The following is a 19712-nucleotide window of genomic DNA, read 5'->3' as shown; positions in this document are numbered from 1 at the left end:
GTGTTTTTTTGCCGTTTTATAAATTGGTAAAAGAGATTTTTCTCACACTTGGCAATAACTATTTTTCTCTCCTTCTCTCTTTCTTTCTTCCTTCTTTCTTTACTCTTTTAATCTCTTTTCTTCCTTTGCTCTTTTCTTTCTCTTGTGGGTAACTTAAAACCGATGAATGGTATTTCACTAAGTTGTATGGGATTGGTGTTTGCTGGTGCTCTAGTGTAATGCTTTTCCTTGGTTGTATGTTATTCCTGTAAACCCTTTTACCAAAACACCTATTTTCTCACTAAATTATAAATAATCTCTTGGAAAAAATGTGTAGCTTTTTCTCTGTATGTGAATTCAAGGTATCAAAGAACTAAGACTCTGCAAAAGTTTCACATGGGCAAACTATTGGGAGTCTAAATAAAAGTAAAACTCCTGGTAAAGCTTGAGGCTCTGGGAGTGGGGCATTACAATCACTCCGATCAGGCTCACTGAAGGGTATTTCCTTTCTCTTGAGTAGTTGTAGTACAATTAGTGTGAAGTGATCAAGGGAATTATAGTCTGAAAGCAGGGTGGGTGTAGCTGTATAAAATAATGAATGTAGTTTTGTAGCCATATATCCTGGACCCTCAGATGAATGTAGCTTAAACTATGTAGAAAGCCATGTAACTTAACCTATATAGCTTATCAGTAAAGGTCAGGCAGTCTCAGCAGAAAGGAATTTCTTAAGAGACAGAAAGTCTATTTTGAAGCAAAGCTGATAGAAGCTAATGAACTAGACGAAACTGTCCTCATGGTTGTACAAAGTGCACAAACACCAATTTCAAGAGCATGATGATGTGCCAGAAGTAAGAGTTCAAGAAAAGGACAACACGAGGAAGACTACAGAACAAACAAGAATGACCACTCTGAAGGACCTCTGTCTCAAAATGGGAGGTGTGTCTAGGGGAGGAACAATTCTGGAAAGGGGTGGAACAGTATTAGGTAATGCTTTGAATTGTTAATTAGGTAACTAAATAAAAGCAAGAGGCTTTTGTAACTCACATATGCATGCTTTTTGGAGAATCTAATCTCTCATGCATCCGACAATAGTAAATAAAGAATGCTGCCTGCTAAAACTCACAAATTGAATCTTAGAGGTTTCTTTTAAGTGCCAGTTTTAGGTACCATAGAGGGAAGTTTTTTGAGCAATAAGAGAGTCTCCTGATTTCTCCTTTAATATCTTCTCAGGAATATCTCTTAGGGAGAAATCCCTGGGGACAGTACAGGAGTTTGAGCAACTCAGCCTCCCCAGCAGTTTTATGGGGTTAGGAGAGTGTCTCAGTTTGAGTTGATTGACCCCACCTGCTTCATCCTTAAATATCTAATCGCAATTGGTGGTGAGTGGGTAGTTATTTTATTCAGTATGAACTGAAACACTGAAAGCAAAGTTTCTGTTGCTTTAGTGAAGGAGCCCTGTATCTCTGGCTCCCTGGAGCAGATGGGAAGTGCGTGTCTGAATGTTGTCTCATTCCCCTTCCTCTGCATTGGACTCCCTTCACTGCCAAGTGCTGCCATTGAAGCTGCGTTTAGTGATATACACCTAATCTTGGGAGTATGAGTACTCAACTTGACCGGATCTTGCTAGCTATGTAACTGTAAGGGATGTCAGGAGTGCAGCTGCCTCCTCCAGGAGCCCTGACCAGGGTCTCTGCCCAGGCTGAGGTATGCAATTGTTGCTTTCCCAGATGCAGTGAAGCTCAGCACATATTCCAGACATACGCAGGACATAAATAGGACACTGACATGGCTGTTGAATGGAATAGAATAACTTCAGTTGAAAATGACCTACAACAATGATCTAGTCCAAGTTCCTGACCAATTCAGGGCTGACCAGAAGTTAAAGCATGTTATTAAGTACATTGTTCACACAGATTGCCAGAGACAAGCTGTGGCAGGATGGCCTACCCTGATAAGACCTAGAAACTAGTCAGAGAATGCAAACAATGCAAGCTATCTGTGGTGAGCTACTGATGGTGCCAGGGTGCTGTTTTGGTGTTGAATTATGTTAAAACCAGCCTGGTTCACCAAACTTCAAACACATATCCTGCTTTTTGAAGCAGGAATTTACAGATAAGCTACTCACTGGCCTGTAAATCTATGACTATCAGTTCATCACTTTATAACTTGCAAAAGCCTTTTGGTGATCTTAGAATGTGTAAGTCATTAACTGTTTCAGTCTCTGACAGATGATACTCAAGACGATCTGCTCCATGACCTTCCCTGGCACTGACGTCAGACTGACAGGCTTGTAGTTCCCGGATCTTCCTTTCAACCTTCTTGCAGATGGGCATCACATTTGCTAACTTCCAGTCAACTGGGACCTCCCTGGTTAACCAGGGCTGCTGCTAAATGATTGAAAGTGGCTTGGTGAGCACTTCAGCCAGCTCCCTCAGTACCCTTGGGTGGATCCCATCTGGCTTCATAGACTTGTGGGTGTCTAAGTGGCATAGCAGTTTGATAACCATTTTCTCCTGGATTATGGGGGCTTTATTCTGCTCCCCATCTCTGTATTTCAGCTCAAAGGGGTGGGTACCCTGAGGACAACTGGTCTTGCTATTACAGACTGGTGCCCAGTAACAGAAGAAGAGGCAATGAACATGAACCAAAACACAGGAGGTTCCATCTGTGTCATGGGCAGAGTGGGAGCTTCAGACAAATTTTATCAGAGAAGCCCTCCCGTTGAGTCACAGGGTGCAGAAAGGACCCCCTTGCTTTCTAAACTCCTTCGCAGAGAGGAGTCTGGGTGAAACTGGATCTAATCTTAGCCCTGGACTTTGTCAACCGTTTATGCCTAAAGGATTATACAGGTGTAATTAAACCTTTATACAACTCTGTCCTGCAGGATTAAGGATGGCAAACCAGATATATTTATAAGAATATATAGGATTTATTATGATAATGATAAGACAAAACATCTTAATCAGAAATATTTACTACACAGTATAGGAGCTATAACAGCTATTATAATATAGTGCACTATGAAGCAATATTGAAGCAATTATATCAATGCAATTGTATTAAAACTAGTAAAACCAATTATTAAGTAGAGATCGATGTTACTCACCCAGACCAACGATTATGGACAAATCTCTTTCGCTCAGCCTCGAGGAGTAACCCTGAGGGACATCCCCATTCAAGAGCGGAATCTCCACACACACTCCAAGAAGGGGTATGTTAGAAGACCCTGCCATTAAAATGTGGGACTGGGCTTTTATAGCATAAAGTGACTGACTGTGTCACATGTCTCCAGGCTAGTTGTGTCAGCTCAGCAGCCTTTAGATAAGTTATCCATAGTTGTTCCTTTATCTGGGTAATTTACCAGGTCTACCACATCTTCATCTCACTATCACTTTGGGATTGATGAGTCAGACTGGTTCCAGCATTATTCAACACCAAAAGCAGCACGATGGCCCCTTCTTCATTTACCGCTGGTAGCTTTGCAAACAGGGCATTGTTCAAGTTGTTTTACCCCATTCCAGGCAGAGTATCAGGAAACAGTTTTTCACTGTGCAGGTGACTGAGCACCAGAACAGGTTGCCCAGAGAGGTTGTGGAGTCTCCCACCTTGGAGATATTCAAAATTTGTCTGGACAAGGTCCTGGGCAACTGGCTCTAGGTGGCCCTGCTTGAGCAGAGGGGTTGAAACAGATGACCTCCAGAAGTCCCTTCCAATCTCTCTGTGATTCTGTGACTGTTCTGTGGGACCTCGATCCTGCAGATAACTACCACCAATTTTAGTGCTAGACTGAATGAAATGACTCTTCACAGAATTAACCCAACCCATTTTGTTCAGTCATCTAGCTCTTAATTTTCCTTTCGTTACCTAAAATCGGAGAAATAATTCTCTGGACAATTTTTGAATATTGAAAGGCAAAAAGGAGTTCTTTAATTGTGGCACCATTGGTGCACAAAAGTATATTGCACACACCGACTGCATAGGCCTTTACAACTTTATACTACCATCTAAATACAATATTCAGTTTCTAATGACAATATTTGGACATTACCTCATCATTTACACCCAGCCCCCAAACCGTCCCTCCCATCATACTGCCCTCGCCACAACTCCCGAATTTGAGTCGGTGGTCTCAAAACCCACCCCTTCATCTTCATCTTTGTCTTCCTCATCATCTCTGTCCTCCTTGGAACGGCTTCAAGGCCTCTGAGTAGTTTTGACTGGTTATATCAAGTGGTGTGACTGTTATGTCTCTTTCTCAGTACATTTCTACAGATAAGGAGCTCTTCACCTTGCTAAAATCTTTCGTCTGTTGAAATTCTTAACAAAGAATGTTAAACAGCATTTTAGAAATCTTGTATGAAGATACTTAGCAAGCTAAAAGTACTAATGAGCTATACTAAAACCATTATATAATATAGATTTTAAGACATCACTTTACATAGCATCATGAATACTATACCTCTAACAATAACAAACTTGCAAAACAGGGTTTCATATTTTATGCTGAGGAAAATGGTAATTATGAAAGTCAGCTGAACACAATTATAGAATAATCTTCAATTGTATTGAAATATTCATAAGCTTTTGCAGCGGTTTGAGAAATATCTTGCCAATATGTGTATTCATTTGTGTGATGGCAGAACGATGCTGTTTCTGTGCCTTGTACTGAAAAGGAAAGGAGCCATTCTGGAGGCTGCAGCCTGATGAAATGCAGAATGAACAGCAACAGGCAAACTAAAACAAAGATTTGTGTGGGCTAAGGGAACATTTATGGGAGGAGGCAACACAACCCTTTTTTGATATTTTGGCTTTATCCAGAAACTTTTTTTCTTATAACAACAACAGTGGAAAAAGAAAGTGAAACGAGACAAAGAATGTGAGAAGCTGGTATGCATTACAAAAAGTGGCTTGCTATAAGAAAGAAATACTTGCATTTTCAAGTTCTCTGTCCATACTGGTGGGAAAATTCATATCTTGTTCTGCATAGCTATTCAGATACTTAGGTGTAGTGAAAACAAGAAAAAAAAGCCCAAATGAATTTCATTATTTTGAAATCCTTGCTCTGAATGTGAGCAATCTCAACCCATAGTCTCTACCTTTGTCCCTCTCTTACCGGAAGGGGCAAGGGGAAGGGGAGTGGCTTATTTGGAGTTTAGTTTCCAGCTGGTGTTAAACCACCACATTCAATTGGCACCCAATGTGAGGCACAAGAGGGTTGAGATAACAACTTTGATGTAAGCATCTGTTTATTAGGTATGGAACTCCCTGGTTGCCATGTTGTTCAGTCTGTTCATGTGGGTGTGGTACCTAACCCCGTACATACTTCAGTATATGAACTATGTGTTCCTCGCAATGTTCTTTTTCAGAGCAGGGAGAGGGATCAGGATTGCTTTGTCCTGTGTGATATCAGTCTATGCATTATAACATCAAGGGCAGTGGGGGTCATTTGGGATGTGTATTCAATATTGTTCTCCTGTCCTGGCCTTGGCTGCTGCCTGTGACGATTCATTAATAATCATACCCAGCCTGTGGGGGGAACAGGAGAGGATGATTTTTTTGCAACCTTTCATCCCCTTCTCCTTCCTCAGGCCTGTTAGAACAGCTTTTGAGAATTTTGAATTCCCTTTGGATGTTAAGGAAAGCATATTCTTGTTGATATGTCTGCTATGTCTCCTCTGTATGGTTTACATCATATTTAGAGTCTGGACAGAGATTTCTAGGGAGATTGTCCAGAGACCTGCCCTGGGAGTGGATAGTCATGGGTGGCATGGAATGTGGGAGGATATGGGCCAGTATTTGAAGAACTTCTCCAATGGTTTGGAAGTTCTCCCCTGAACAACTCCAGGACCCTGTTAAAGTGATAAGATATGTGAAAGAAAAATGCTGTGGCAGTTCCAGAGAGGAGCAACTTATTACAACATGCTGGGCCCTGACTATTGCCTATTGGATGCTGTTTGTTACTTTACAGCACCCTCAGGGGAAGGGGAAGGAAAGCAGACCAGCAGGCACTGTGGCCACTCAAACTGCAGCTGAACCAGAGGAACAACTCGTGACAGTAGTAGTCGCCCCGATACAGAAGAAGAAATCCAAGACCAAATCAGAGGAAGCAGGACCCTCACAATCAAAGAAAGAGGCAGGATGAGAGATAATCCCCTGGTGAGTTTCGAGATATGTGAAAAGATTACAGCTGCCAGCCGGGTGAGCCCCTACTGACCTGGCTGCTCTGATGCTGGGATATAGTGGCCAATACTAGATGGTATTGAAGCCAAGCAACTAGGATCCCTGTCCTGGAATGCAGACATTGACCAGGCGATCAGGAAAAAACCAGAAACTCTCAGCCTCTGGAGGCAACTCCCATCAAGCGTGAGGGAAAGGTATCTCTGCAAGGATGATGTTTTAGTGCACCAAGACAAGTGGAACACCATGGAGCAAGGTATCCGGTACCTGAGAGAATTAGTTGTGCTGGGAGCAATCTATAGAGATTCAAGTAACAAGCAATGCCCTATAAATACAGATGACACCCAGTGTACACAAACCATGCGGCGGAAGTTCCTATATAGCGTGCCAGTGTCATATACCAACTCGTAGGCAGTGATGTCATGGAAGGAAGGAGAACAAAAAATGGACAATTTGGTTACCAAACCCAGGATATATGAAGAAACTATCTCCCACCCAATATGGGCCTGTATCTCATCCATGGAAAGACTGTCCAAGAACTTCCAGGAATTTAAAGAAGGACAACAGTGAATTAACAAGGACTACCAGCAAATTAAAGAGGAAGTGTCCCATGACCCTCCAGTACAGACCAGAGTCTCTGCTACTAGGAGCAAGCGCCCCCCTGCTCGAGAGAGAGGGTACACACCACAAGGTAACCTGTGGTTTTACCTGAATGACCACGGAGAAGACATGAGAAAGTGGGATGGAAAACCCATCTCTGCCCTAGCAGCTCGGGTACATGAGTTGAGAGGTGTCATAGGTTTGAAAAGAGATGTTGGAATTTTTTCCCAATGCCCCCCCCATCTGTTTCTTCTAGGATGGGGGGGGGAACGGAGCAAAGCCGCTGGGCAGTGCGGGAGCAGGGGGAGGGCTGGGAGTCTGTTGTTTGGGGGGGGGGTCGCAGGGACAGCTGGGGGAGAGTCCTTTTGTTTGGGGGTTTTGGGTTTGGTCCGCAGATCGGACAGAGCGGGGACCCCAATTTCGGTCGCCTCCTCTTCTTTTCCTGAGAGGAAGTTTTTTTCCCCACGGGACACCTTGCGGAGAATGACTGAGAGACTGACCCATCTCAGAGCAAGATATCCTGCTTTCAAGACTGACTGTGGGAAAAAGGACTTTTTTCATTGCTGGTTGTGAACACGTGGCTGAGAGCAGCTGTTGAACTGCCGGGACAGTCCTGCCTTCTCCCCCCCTTCCTCCCTGGGTTGCCACGGGTTTCTCCCCCCCACACCTGGGGAATTGGGACTTTGTTTTGCTTCTTCTGAAAGTTTTTGATTGTACCATTTGTTGTTTATTCAGATTTTGTTAATAAAAAGCTGTTTCTTTTCCTTTTCCACACTTCCACCTGAAGTTTCCTAATTTCTAAGTTGTAATCTTGTTAAACTAAGACAAGAAGTAGAACGATCACCATAGGAAACTCTTTGAGGGTAAATGCTGGTCCAGTTTCCCATGGGCAAGTCCCCAGGCAGAATAGAAGGGATGATGTTATGTCCAATCATCTTGAAGGGACGTCCAGGTGATATTTACAAGAAGTGAGCAATGAGTACTATGACCAGAACTAGAGGGGCCCTGCCTCCAGCCAGGTGGAGGAAAGGGATTATCGGATCTATTGGACTGTGTGGATCCGATGGCCTGGCACATCAGACCCACAGGAGTATAAGGCTTTAGTTGACACTGGCACACAATGTACCCTGATGCCATCGAGATATGTAGGGGCAGAATCCATCTCTATTTCTGGGGTGACAGGGGGATCCCAACAGTTGACTATACGGGAAGCTGAAGTGAGCCTGACTAGGAACGAATGGCAAAAACACCCCATTGTGACTGGCCCAGAGGCCCCATGCATCCTTGGTATAGATTACCTCAGGAGAGGGTATTTCAAAGACACAAAAGGGCATCAGTGGGCTTTTGGGGTAGCTGCTGTGGAGATAGAGGAAATGAGACAGTTGAATACCTTGCCTGGCCTCTCAGAGGACCCTACTGCTGTGTGACTGCTGAGAGACTGAGGTGAGTTAACCTTGGCTGGATGCCAGGTGCCCACCCAACTGCTCTATCACTCTCCAGCCAGACAGGGGAGAGAGTAAGGTGGAAAAACAACTTGTGGGTTGGGATAAGGAAGTTTATTTAAAGCAAAAAGTAAAGAGGAAGCTTGCACATGCAAAAGCGGAGCTAAATGAAAGACAGCAGGGTTTATTCTCTACTTCCCATCAGCAGCGATGGTCGACCACTTCCAAGAAGCAGGGCTTCAGCAACACGTAACGATTTATCAGCAGGCAACCATTGGAGATAATGAATGCCTGCCTTCCTGCTCCTTGCCTCAGCTTTTATATCTGAGCTGACGTCATATGGTATGGAATATCCCTTTGGTTAGTTTGGGTCAGCTGGCCTACTTGGGTCCCCTCCCAGAATCTTGCCCTCGACTGAGGAAAGAATGTTACAGTGCTGATGGTGTGCTCAGCAGTAGCCAAAACACTGGTGTGTTATCAACACCCTTCTAGCTGCCAATGCAAAGCACAGCACTGTGAGGGCTACTATGGGGAAATGAACACCATCTCAGCCAGACCCAATACAGGGTCAAAGAACAACAGGTACCAATCGCTACCACAACAGTGCACCAACCCGGACTCTGTGACCCCCATCCATGAGATGATTCATGAACTGGAGAGCCAGGGAGTGGTCAGCAAGTCTCACTCACCCTTTAATAGTCCTATATGGCCAGTGCCTAAGTCCAATGGAGAGTGGAGACTGACAGTAGACTATCCTGGCCTGAATGAAAGTCACGCCACCACTGAGTGCTGCTGTTCAGATATGCTGGAACTTCAGTACTAATTGGAGTCCAAGGCAACAAAGTAGTGCCACCATTGACATTGCTAATGCACTTTTCTCCATTCCTTTAGCAACAGAGTGCAGGCCACAGTTTGCTTTCACCTGGAGGGGCATCCAGTACGCCTGGAACCAACTGCCCCTGGGGTGGAAACACAGCCCCACTATTTGACTTGGACTGATCCAGACTGCACTGGAAACGGGTGAGGTTCCAGAACACTTGCAATACATTGACATCATCATGTGGTATAGACGGAATGAATATTACATGGACTCCTGACTTGATGGACAGAAATCAGTTTATTCCCCCATGACTCAGGGTTTTTATATCATTCACTTTTAGCTGGGAGTGGTTAAGCAAATTAAGACAGAACACAGCTGCAAGTCACACATCCATCACTCTCTCAGGCCAGCCTGTTCACACACACAACACATACACAGACCTTGGAGTTTCAAGGAACTCCTTTTCACACCCACATATGGTAAGAAAGCAAACAGAATAACTGAACTCGTTTCTGGGCAGTAAATCACAGCCTAGAGAAAACAACACAAGGTCATCTTTAGACATTTCTCAGACCTTTTTCTTCTTGTTCTCACGCTTGGCTTGCTACAATGTGGGGAAACACAGCAGAGGAAGTTTTAGAGAAAGGGGAGAAGATAATCCAGATCCTCCTTAAGACCAGTTTTGCCATAAAACAAAGTAAGGTCAAGGGACTTGCCCAGGAAATTCAGGTTTTAGGAATATTATAGCAAGATGGATGTCATCAAATTCCAGTAGACCTTGTGTGAGTCGACACAGACAGGAAGCTGGAACAACCACAAAACCACAGCTGAAATAGAAAGAGTAAATTTATTTCACTACCTTGCTAACTGCAGGATCCCAAAGCAACATCTAGGCAGAGACACATAAGTGGGAACACAGGCACCATTAGGCTCAGTCCATCCCAGCGAGTGGCAGGCCTGCTCGTTGCACCCATTTATCAAGGGCCTGTGCATGTGTAGTTTACCACCATGCTGTGATCTCCTCTTTGCTTTTTATGATCTCTTCGATCTCTCTTCCAAAACAGGGAGCTCAAGCATGTCTATGAGAGTGCCTCCAAGTCTCTCAAAACACCTATGTTATCTCTACACAGAGATTCTACTTCTACACAGACAGAGGATAAACAGCAGTAGGCATAATATATGGGGTTACCCACACTGTTATTCTCCAGGCCTTGGCATTCCCAGTGTAAGGTCACTTGAGGGAATCTACCATCCTCCTTGCCATTCTTCTGCTTTTAACCCTTTCCTCCCAACAAATGTGGTCAACAAAATAGCAGGTATTTCCCCACCAATCAACAAGACTGATAAAGAGATAAATCTCTTTTATTTAATTTATTTTTTAGTGAGGCAACATCTATTGTCTACAGATGCAGGCAGAAAGGGACCCAGAAACCTTATGTTGCCAAAATGATGAGGAAAACAGTAGGTTTAGGGGTTTTGTTTTGTTTATTTATTTTTATTTTGGAATGTTCTATTTGTGGTTTTCTCTGTATTTTTGGGATGCAGTCTCCACGGGGGGGAGAAGGACAAGTTTATGAACCCCACTGAGCTTTGTATTTTCTGTAATTGAGATTCTTCTGTTCCTCATAGTTAAAACAGCATTTAGAGGTAACAGTAATTTGTTGGGAATGTCTTATCCCCACTAATCTTGCTTGTACCTTCATCTGACTTCCTCTGTATTGACCTAGACTTGAGCAAAACTCTTAAGACAAAAATTTCTTTTGCTCACACCAAAGAAAAGCATGTTCTGATTCAAACATTCCATAACTTCAAGTAGCAAAAAATATCATTACATGATTTAACTTTTTCAGAAACTGTTTTAAGCACCACTTTAAACTCAAGTACCATTAAATATTTCATAGAGATTTTCTTCCCCTATGTGGTGGTTTGACCACCACAAAAATAAAAATCCAATCTCCAAGCTTCCCCACCTTCCCACAATTTTACCTCAACACCGAAGAGAAACTTTCAGGCAGGCACATCTCTATAGGGGGAAGGGAAAATATATACATTTATTCTACACAATAAATACTGTATAAACTAAAGCAACTATATATATACAGTATTACACACTTCTATCAGTCCCTCTAAGCCTCTCCCTTCATTCAGTCCAGGAGAAGCCCTCAGGCTGATAGGTAAGCAGTCTTTCTCTCATGGGAGTGTCCAGGGAAAAGGGTTTCCTCTGATCCACTCCCCCACCAACATCCAGCTGTTTACTGAAGTCTCTTCTTCCTTACGAAGTCCAAGAAGATAATTTGAGTCCGTGCTCTCTTAGTTCCATGCCAATCTCTGCTGTGTAACTCTCTCTCTCTCTCTCTCTCCCTCGGTTCCGTAGCTGCTGTAGTTTTCCATTTTAGTAGCCATGTCTAAATCCAACATAGGCACCGCCGAACCTGCCTCGGTCCATCTCCAATTTTGCCTGGGGTTTTTCTTCCCTGGCACCGAGCCTCCTCTGGCCCGTCTCCTGGCTCGGCTCCAATGCTGAGCCTTCCCTCCACTCTTACACTGAGAGGGAAAAAAAGCCCCTGCTCCGCAGTCTGGCTGGAAAGGGGGGGGGGAAGAGGGCTTGGCCTCCTTGCAAGGAGTTTGCCTCTCTCTCCCGCTTACCTTCAGCTGCTGTGAATCCCTTCCCTTGCAACAGACACTCATTCTTACATCTTGCCTTCAACCCTAGCTTGGCCAGAGCTGTGGGGGCACGGGGGCCCCCACAAATGGGGGAGGGGCAGCCTCCGTCCACCCCTCAGCTATTCTCTCTCACACACTCATGTTGCAGGATTCAAATTGTGAACAATTTCCATTCCATTTCTGTAGGCCTTGCTTGACATGACTAGAAGCTGTAAGCTGTAATGTTTATGCTTATAGACTGTGTGAAAATATGCAATCTTTATACTTGTTAGCTGTGTGTCTAATTATAAGGTTTGAGAACATAGTATGTTTAGAGCAAGAAAGCCTTGAGAAAGTATAGATAGGAGTGCACCTGCAGATTTCAGAAAGTTCCTAATTATGAAGGCCTCTACATGCCAAGTATGACTTCAGATCGCATGGACAGAACATCAGGTCCAATGAACTGGAGACATGAGGCGCGTGTACAGACTGAGCTATCCAATCACTTTGTTGTAAGCATGTGCCCAAAACAAACTAAACTGTATAAAAGTTGACTTAATTAAATAATAAATTGAACATATGGCTGACCACATTGGCCTGTATGCCTTATGTTTATGCCCCTCCATCAATACACTCACTCAGACACAGCAGCAGACAGCAGCAGACAGACTCTGCTAACAACTTCTGGCGGTTGTGTATATCTGATTTTTCACAGGAGCAAAAAAAACGAGCAGTGATTGGTCCTTCAGGGGAGACTACCCTGGGACCCAATCACCTCTAGGTCCCCCAGCTCCCGGGGGGGCAATCTCAAACCAAGACACCCTACAAAACTGAAAGAAAATCAATTGAGACATCAGTTATTTTTGGAGCTCCATATATATCACAGAGTTATTTGTGTGTGTGTGTGTGTGTATGTGTGTGTTACAAAATGGATGGTGGAAAGCATGAAGAGACACTAAGGAGGAAAGGCTAGTAATGGACTGAAAGACTTCAAGCAGCAAGTAAGAGATAGGGAAGAACAATTCATGTTTCTAAATAGAGGGGAAGCTGTGAAGCATGGACATGATTTTAATTAATGAGTGGTTTTAATTTAGTTTATTCTAGTGTTAAATCATACATTATTTCATAGAGTTCAGGAATATTCACATATAGCAGCATAATGATGGGTGGATAGGCATAACCATGTCCAAATGCTCAATTATATGGTGATCTCTGTGCAAGACATAGTGAGTGAACTCCATATGGGTAAAATGTTGGCATTAGTTTGTCATCTTTGAAAGTAAGAAATGCCATACTATAATGATCTGCTACTTTCTGCATCTGTGTGCAATGAGCTGCTGTAGCTCTATTTCAATTTGAACATGTAATCGTTATCACAGAGATAGAACTGTGTCTTAAACAGTGCTCTCACAGCAGGTGTCCTGATCTTTGCATGGAGTATCTCAGAATAAAAATAACTAACTGTGATCCAAATCATATATGAAAATGTTGATTAGCTTAAGTTTCTTGTTTTCTTTTTTAAATAACAATTATTAAAAAAACCCAAGATGGTATTTCAATAGTGGAGGAAAATTGATGGGAGAAAGAGGAAGAACCTATTTGCTTTCCATACACACAGTTCCATTTCCACAATTCCCTTTTCTAAATTCACATAAATGAGCTCTAGAGAGAACAGGAAATTAGAAGGAGAAATAAAAGGAAGATGCTGAAAGAGAAAATACTCTGATTAGTCATTCAAACTATCAAACTTTTAATGCTGCATAGAACAGAAGTAGATCAGCAAGGAAGACTGTATATAAAAAACAAGATGAGAGTCAGTGTGGTCCAGCTTGTTCTAGAAGTCATTGCAAGTGATCTGTGATAAGCAGTTCGGAAGCTGACAGCTTCAGAATTGTGAATGCTGATCACTATGGCACTTTAAAGTAATGCATCACAAAATCATTGCTTTTGTCCCATGGAAATAGCTTAGGTAAGAAAAATAATCCTTGTGGAAAGAAGAGGTGTTGCGAAGTAAGACAACGTGCAGGTACCCCCAAAATGCCAGGCACTGGAAGGATTGTAGGAAAATTTATTTCTGAAGTGGAGAACACTAGACTTAAAGAACATTAACCTTAATGGCTTTTCAAACACCAGGCCTGAGGAAAGACACACCCTCCGTTCTTCTCAGGGCTTTTATCATCTCTGGCCCCCCCTCTGTGGGGGTCTTCGCACATGTCTGCATGGACTTATCTTTTTCTCATACCAGGGAGAGTTTCTCTGGAATGCAGGACGAGAAAACATCTAAAACTGTCTGCAAAAGATATCTCTTCTAGGCAGGAAAGTCCTCCTAAGCAAAATAAACCCTGATCTCCTCGTAATAAATCTTCTGGAAGGGTCTTTGCATTAGGGAGAGTTCATAACATACTAAAACTGAAACCATAACACCATTGAAAGCTCAACAAAACTGATATTTATTACCAAGAGGTGGCCAACAAAACGAACAAACCCGAAAGAGAGGAAAGAGAAGAGAAATAAGCCCTCAGTACGACTTCCCCAGTCACCCAGCTGTTGTTTATAAAGTTATCTTACTGACCCAGAATGCCTAGAATTACCCATAGCAGAAGCTGCATCCTTGGAGAGTCGTCCCTGCAAAAAAAGGCAATGTTGTCCTTGATGTGAAGCTTGCTTCCCCCACAAAAAATGAGCTATCTGCTTTTATACAATTAACTGATTACATCTGTCTAGGCAGGTGTGGCCAACACCGCCCAGCTGGAGGTTCTCAGTCCCACCCCCTTGGTTATGCAAGTGCATCTCTTCTGCGCATATGTGGCTTTCCCTGCGCCTGCGTACTGCACCTGGGAAACTCTGTTCCAAATGAGTCTAGGGGTTTACTTCATCACTCTAGTCTTCAATTTCTCCTTCAAGCGACCTTGGAGGACGATTAGCCAATCATAAACCAGCAATTAAATATAGTTTATACAAGTACTCTCTTCAAGAACGAAGTTCCTGTTTTATCAGTGCTTGTTTTCTCATAACTTGGCAGGGAAAGAACAAAACTTTTACAGGTGGCTGGGCCAAACACAGACCAAAAGTATCAGCATAATTAAATCCTGATACAGTCTTCCACCCTTACATTCCACCCCCTCACTTAAGGAAGGCTTTCCCACCAGGACCAGAAATATAGAACGTAACAGTGTGCAAAGGCACATGGCAAAACATATAGGAAAGGGATAAACGTGTAACGCTATTGTAGGAAATGAATAAGACGGTTTTATTACAAGCAAGGGTTTCCATGGTTGCCTTGTGCCGAGATACCTGGGGGTCATTTTATTTGGGGAGTTGGGGAGCCATTTTGTGGCTGAGGACTGGTGGGCTGCTTACTGTTCTGCTTACAGGGTTGCTTACAGTTATTTACTGTTGCTTACAGTTATTTACTGTTACTTACAGTTATGGTGTGAAAGCGGGTCGGAAAGTATGTAAGGCAGTAAGACCAGTCTGGGCTCACTGCCAAGGGACCATGTGGCCGGGGGCAGGGAAACAACTTGATAGGTTGGTTAAAACAACCAATGGACTGCAAGAACAAGACTATATCACCTTTTAAGGAAGAAAAGAGCGAGGCTTGGCATGGGAGGAGTGAGGGAGTGGTTATGTAAATCAAAGGGTCCTAAAAGGGCTCGTCCCTCCCATTCGGGCTGTGCTTGAACCTGATCACAATTTTGGTGCACCTAGCACACTGTTAATAAAGTTCTTTGTTTCACTTTATTTGGCCGTCTCCAAAATTTTAATTAGATATTTCTCACACTTTGGGGGCTCGTCCGGGATCCAACATCCACTGGTCCGGTTGAGTGATCAGTGAACCTGGAAGGCGGGCCCCACCGATTTTGGCAGTCCAGAGGCCTGGATCCTCTCCTGGGACGGCAGCGACTGAGGACTCGAAGATGGATGGCATGAAACAAAGAAGGGGGGGAAAGGAGACCGGATCCAGTACAGAAATCAATCCGCAGCAACCGTCAAACCTCATGCACAGGACCTGGTAAGAAAAGAGAAGGGCTATCCTCGAAGTATTACCGGGCGGTTGGGTCAGAGGAGTGTGCATGTATGTGGCTGAGACGTACCAAAAGGTGCAAAATGAGTGAGGAGTCCTTCTAGCCACGGTTCCATATCCCAACGAGGGGACTGGTCGACGAAAGGATGAAGTGGTTGTTGTGGAGCAAGAGTGCGGTACTCCTTGGGGTAGACTACTGCGGGTGGCTCCGGCTTAAGAAAGAAAGAAAGATTCTTGGATGGTTCCGGCTCAGAGAGAAGGCTTTTGGGTGGTTCCAGCTTAAGAAGAAGATTCTTGGGTGGTTCCGGTTTAGAAAAAGGCTTTTGGGTGACTCCGGTAGAAGAGGAGGCTCGAGAGTGTAGAGAGTGTGTGTGTGCCAAGGGAGGACCATATCCCGGAGCGTGTGTGTGTTCACTCCTCAGGATGGGGGCCAGGAAAAGTAAAAGGTCCCCAGGGAAGAAAGGGTCAGGAAAGACCCTCGGCATTCCCCAAGATAGCCCATTGGGTAGAATGCTGGACATGTGGAATGAGTTGGGGGAGACTCGGGGTAAGAATAAGGTGGTTATGATTCAATGCTGTATGTATGGGTGGACTAAGGGTCCTATAGGATCAGGCAATGTTTGTTGGCCCCAATTTGGTTCATTTGAGGATTGGATTTGTCAAGCATTGAAAGTTTATGTGAATGGGAAGGGACCGTGGAATGCGGAGGAAGGTGAATATGCTGCTTGCTGGATAAAACCTGTCGGGCTATTCCCGGTCCATAGATTCAGTAGTGATCAAAGTAGTGACCAAAGTGACAAGAGAAAGAAGAAGGGTCCTGAGTAAGATCCTTTAGAAAATCTTTCAGATAATATAATCCCAAATCCTCCTCCGTATAATCCCGGGGAGAATGAGATGCAAAATTCGGACTCAGCACCTTCTCCGGGTCCTCCCCGGACACGGGGTAGAGCCAGGAGGAGACAGGGTTTGGAGGCACCCAGGGAACTGTATCCCCTTGGAGGAGTCCCAATGCGGGGGGCACAGGGAGGTATGGGCTGTGTGGGTGTTCCTCTGACAAGTGCTGAGGAATTTGGGAAGGAGATGGGGAGGTTGCTGGAGGATCCATTAAGTCTGGCAGAGCAGTTTGACCAATTTTTGAGACCTAATGTATACATGTGAAATGAAATGCAATCTGTAATGGGAGTATTGTTTTCTGTGGAGGAGAGGGAGGTGATGGGGGCAACAGGAGTCTGTGTTTGGGACCAGAAACATCCCCGGAAGGGGTGATGCCAAAATTTGCCCCAAAAAGACACTGAAGGACTGCTCAGAGACAAAGTTTTAGTCTATAAGCAGGAGGTATTTATTGCAACGCTGGAGAGCAGCCAGGTCACCCTGGACAAACTGCTCTGAAGCATGCAGCTAACATTTGGCTATTTATACAGTTTTTACTAAGAAGTTACATCACTCTCCATGAATATTCATAATATTGCAACATCTAATTATAATATTCATAACAGGCAGAGTTGAGGCGGAGCTAGGGGTGCGGTCTTCAATTTGGGGAGAGTTTCAGTGGTACATCCTGTTCTTCAGCCTCGTGGGGGTCGTTTTTCCTTTTCCTCTTCTTCATAAACTCTTGAACTCTCTCTAATTTGGATGGTTTCCCTGTGTATTTGGCAGGAGTTCCTGATATTTGGCAAGAGTACCTAGGCCTTGGCTCATCTCCTTTTCCTTATCTCCCCTGTCTTCCTCTCATGTGTCCATGTCAGCATTCTTTAGTGTTCTGCGTGTTCTTTTCTTTATGTGCTTTTGTGTCAGTTTGTCAGATTTATATACGTGTTATTTTCCGTTAAAGAAAACTATGTTCCAAGGACTGAGTATGTATTCTTAGTTAACTCTTCAAGCCTTTTTTCGCTACACTGCATTTACTTTTTCAGGCTTTGCTCTGTTTCAGGGGTGCATGGTCAGAATGGAGAGCAGGGGATGCCTGTGGCTTGTCCAAATTGGAATTGGAACACAGAGGAGGGAAGACATAATATGATGGATTATTGGAATTGTATTGTGGGGGGAGTTCGGGAGGCAACGCCCTGGGTGCAGAATATGGCCAGGACTTTCGGTGGGAAGCAGGAGAACAATGAGTCGCCGACTGAGGAGTTGGAGAGACTGAGGAAGAATATACAGCGATATTCTGGAGTTCGGTTAGATACTCCAGCAGGGCAACAGTTGTTGAGGGCTGACTTTGTGACTCATTCGTGGATAGGTATCAGGAAAGAGTTAAAGAAATTGGAGGACTGGAGTGAGAAAGATCTGAATAGATTGTTGAGAGAGGCGAAGAGGGTGTATGTTCAGAGAGATGAGGAGAGACAGAGACAAAAGACCTGGCTGATGGTAGCCACAGTTAAAGAGGTGAATAAACAAGGAGATAGACAGATTACAGGGCAGGGATGTGCAGTGACATCACAAAAGAGGTATGTGGTAATCATGGAGGCAGCAAGGGACAAGAAGTTTAAACTTTCAGGGGACCTCCTCAAGTGCCGCAGAAGTTAAGAACCAATTTAGCTCTCCTGCCTGTACAAGAGGGGAAGGGAGAGTGCTATTATTGTGGGCAGAAAGGACATTTCAAGAGAGAATGCCCGAGGCCACAGAAGGACATCCAAATCTTCCAATTACAGGAGTGCTTGGACTAGGGGTGTCAGGGGCTCTACCTCCTGGAGGTAGAAACAGAAAGAGCGCCCTTGATAAATCAGAGTTTGTGTGCTGTTTTGGAGTTTGCGTGCGGTGTGTGAGCCAAAACTTGTGTGACTCGATAAATTGTTTCTGTCTCGGCGTTTGTGTGCAGTATGTCTTGATAAATTGTTCCTGTTTGGGAGTTTGTGTGCAGTGTGTATCATGTCTCAGTAAATTGTTTCTGTTTCAGAGTTCGTGTACAGTGTGTGAGCTAAAGCTTGTGTGTCTTAATAAATTATTCCAGAAGTTTAGTGAGTGCAGTGTGTGTGAAGTATAACTCTCAGTATCTGGTGTAAGTGCTGTAAGGAAAGTTTTCTTACTGTCTTGTAACATCGATTCTAATCAGCGTGTTAGCTTTCAGTATCTGGTGTAAATGCTGTGAGTAAGAGAAGTTTTCTTATTGTCTTATAGTACCACTTTTAATCAGCACTTGTTAACACCTTAGTGTCTGGTGCAGGCAGTGTGGTCAAAAAAAAACCTTTCTTATTGTTCTGTGACATTAATTTTAATCAGCATTTGTTAACATCTCATTGTCAGGTGCAGGCAGTGTGATTAAGGAAAGTTTTTATTATTTTCTGTGGCATTAGTTTTAATCAGCTTCCCAATATCTATTTCCCGCACTTCCTAACATAAAAAAACAGTTACATTTAAGGATTGGTAATGAAAAAAAGGAAGTAAATAAACAACTGCAAATTATCATAGGAAATAACCAGAGTAAGAAGGTTGCAAGAAAGAGCCTCTGGGCTGTATCTTAAGCCATTGGAAAGATCTGGGTGGTGTGACTGGAAGTAGTGTCAATAAAAATACCATGATTAAATATTCCATACAATAGTGGCCTCTGTATAAACTAGACGAGGGAGAAAGTTGGCCACCAAATGGAACTTTATATTATAATACAATTTTGCAATAATGTTATTTTTAAGGCGTAATGAAAAATGGGATGAAGTAATATATGCAGAAATGTTTTCCTCTCTGGGAAATCATCCAGAATGGCAAAGAAATTGTGGAATAAATGTTCCACCCCAGGATCTCCTAGTATTAGCATTAGAAAAGAACAGGAATAGGGAAGAAAGGAAAAAATTGACTAGACTGGTAGCAACCACCACGGTGGCAGCTTTAGAGCACAATAAGGGAGGACAACTTAGACAAGGTGCTGGTGGAAAACGTGGTAACTTTGTAAGAGGCGGGGTTGAAAGATCATTCGGACTGAATAGAGAGCAATTAAAAGGAAATCAGTGTGCGTATTGTAAGAAGGAGAGACATTGGAAGCGTGAATGCCCTAAATCGCAGGGAATTCCTTCCTCTATTGTAACAACACCACCCA

The sequence above is a fragment of the Neopelma chrysocephalum genome, unplaced genomic scaffold, assembly GCF_003984885.1.
Source record: "Neopelma chrysocephalum unplaced genomic scaffold, ASM398488v2 Primary Assembly neopelma1_96511, whole genome shotgun sequence".
NCBI classification, from domain to species: domain Eukaryota; kingdom Metazoa; phylum Chordata; class Aves; order Passeriformes; family Pipridae; genus Neopelma; species Neopelma chrysocephalum.
Note: the sequence above shows the minus strand (reverse complement) of the source record.